The 3,000-nt window shown below is 38.9% G+C and overlaps 1 pseudogene; it reads right to left on the reverse strand.

The window, feature by feature from the left end:
- Positions 1 to 282: 282 nt before the first annotated feature.
- LOC147409665 (LRR receptor kinase BAK1 pseudogene) lies at positions 283 to 1,877 on the reverse strand (annotated as a pseudogene).
- Between the last annotated feature and the right edge of the window lie 1,123 nt (positions 1,878 to 3,000).

The raw sequence follows: 3,000 nt of genomic DNA on the forward strand, positions 1-3,000 counted from the left end.
TACGAGAGTCATTAAATGCCACAAAAAAATATAATTTTTTGAAAAAATGCAATCCAGGTGACCATTCACACCCATTTCAAATTTGAATGGTGGCGACTCCAAAACACCTCAAAGTGGAAGGATATTTCGAAATAATGAAATTCCCGTGTCCACAAAACCTATAGGGGTATCTCAAATATTCATCAAAACTTGAGGAATCCCTAAATTACTCTAAAATTTGAGAGAATGCAATTTACTATTAGCCATCTCATAAATCCTTATAGACCATTGTAGGAGATTACATATGTTGGAGCTTTTTCTTAGCTGTGTTTCAACGTGCCGCACAAAGCTTCTTATACTAGTAAGGTGGGCAATCAAAGAAACAAATACATAAATATGAAGATTAAGGGGTAAACTTTATTTATCATGGCAATGTCATCTTGGGCCGGACAATTCATTAGCGTGGAGGTTTCCGGTGGAGTCCACAACCCATTCCGAGTTCCATTGGGGTTCGAGGTCGACCTTTTGGCAAACAACTTCTAGCTTCTCCCACTCCTCCCATTTCTCCGCCAACCCATCACCTTCAAACATTCTCAACACTTCTGACATCTTGGGCCGATCCGTTGGGGAGCTTTGTGTGCAGAGCAGTGCAACCTGGATCAACTGCTCCACTTCAGCTTCAACATAGTTGTTTTTAAGATCTGGATCAATCAGCATTTCTAACTTATTTTCTTTCAGATGTCATTCTATCTATCAAATAGTACAGACGGGTCAAGTGGGTTTTTCACTCTTGTTTTCTTTTTTTGGAGACACAATCTACACTTCTTGTTCATGATGCAATTGTGCCATCATACCTCAGACCGACTTAATCATGTTATTTCTGTGTTGTTAGAATAGAAAAGATAAACAGGAAATAAAGAAAATAGTAAAACAATGAATAACAAAGATAAAGGAAAGAATTATGACACAGATATTAGATATAGTATCTTAAATGATAGAACTCATGAGTGAAGAATATGTAAACCAAAAATTGAAGAATGCAGTACATCCATACCCAGTTGAGCGACATAACATCGTCGGCATTGGCAAGCCGAGCAAGATCGATTGCTCTGTGTCCAGTTATAAGCTCTAGAAGCATGATCCCATAGCCAAAAATATCAGTATTTTCGGAAGACTTTCTAGAGGAGAGGTACTCAGGAGCTATATGTCCGATCGTGCCTCGCACATCATTGGTCTCATGGTCATCCTTATAGTCCATAAGCTTAGCCAACCCAAAATCCCTAACAACTGCCTCATACTCCTCATCCAACAAAATATTTGCAACTTTTACATTATGATGAATAATCTTCGAATTACAATGATCATGCATATAAGAAAGCCCTCTAGCAGTTCCCAACGCAATACGCCTCCAAGTTGGCCAATCAAGTGGGGGTTCCAATGGTTGACATTCTACAAAAAGGAATCAATGTAACACAATTAGATTACTCTGTCAATGAAAAGGACATAAAAATGCTAATGAGTAGTACAATACCTCTCAAACGTGATGCAACACTTCCATTAGCCATATAAGGGTATACAAGCAACCGTTCCGTTGGGGTCATGCAAAAACCACGTAAACAAAGTAGGTTCGGATGCACAGCCATGCTGATCATCTCTACTTCTGTTTGAAACTGCTGATCCACACCCGGTTTACGCTCTTTTTTTAGTCGTTTCACTGCAACTAATGAACCATCGGCTAAACAGCCCTTGTATACCTCACCAAATCCACCTTTACACAGAATGTTTTTGTTGCTAAAACTATTAGTTGCGTATTGTAGTTCTCGTAGAGAAAACCTTTCAACTTGGTTTAGCTGAACTTCAGGATCCCCTTTGGCTGCAAGGAGATATAAAAAAGTCATAATGCATCTATTCTACCATACATTTAATTTATAACACCATTTGGTCAAAAGACTAACCTGCTATATCAAAGAGATGCCCTTGTTGTTTCCATCGACGCCACAATGTAAACCCAGTTGCAGAGGCAGCAATCAATAAAGCAACACTACCAACCGCTATCCCGGCAATGGCTCCAGTGCTAAAGGCACTACTTCCTTAAATTTTAAAAAAGCAATCTCAATTGAGTTGCAATCAACACAATAATATCTAATCCCATGAATACTTTTGAATTTTGAGATTATCCAAAACCAAAAATATATGTTAATGTCACCCATTTCAACTCTCGGAACTGCTGAAATGTACCAAAAAGAGTTAAGGGCAAGTAATGGGAGAAATGCAGCAAATAGATATCCGCAAATCCCAAAGGAAAACAAATGCAACCACCAAGAAAATAACCCATGGTACAAGCGATACAGAGTTGACTCCTTTAAGCCATCTATATCATTTTTGTAAAGAATCGTGATAATCTGACTGCACGTGGCAAACTCAATGACTACCCTGAACTGACAAGTCCAGGAACTGTAGATCTGCACTCCTCGGGATACACAGCTGCACATCCCCATGCAAAAGCGTATCTCGAGGGAACCGTGTATCCCAAGGAGCACATATCTATGGTTCCCGAACTTGTCATGTCAGGTAGTCGATTGAGTATGCCACGTGGGGTAGTCAGATTATCACAACTCTTTTGTAAATTAAGATGGACTAGAAGACGATTAGTCGTAAGATTGTTTTTTGTTTTTTTCATAACGGTGGTGTCCAGAATCGTAGGCCCAACTAGTAGGGGTGAGGCAACTGGCCTCTTAGAGCACCATATCTCGCACAAATAGTCACCATAAAACCATGTGGTTGGCCAAGGAGGGGACTTGAACTCAAGATACCAAAACTAAAGAATGAAGAATTTTTTTAGGGCTGCTATTGGCCCCCTGATTTTTACTTATTACACCTCAATTTCTTAAATAATTTATCACTATCCAATTAAAGATTAAAACACATTCTTCGTTCAAACAATCTTAGCTGTTGGTTACCGTTACGATTAGGTTCATCTAATAATAAAATCAGAAAACCTTGAAATAGAAATCTAGAAAA

Source organism: Akebia trifoliata, chromosome 2 (genome assembly GCF_017979445.1).
Source record: "Akebia trifoliata isolate Shusen 1 chromosome 2, ASM1797944v1, whole genome shotgun sequence".
NCBI lineage: Eukaryota > Viridiplantae > Streptophyta > Magnoliopsida > Ranunculales > Lardizabalaceae > Akebia > Akebia trifoliata.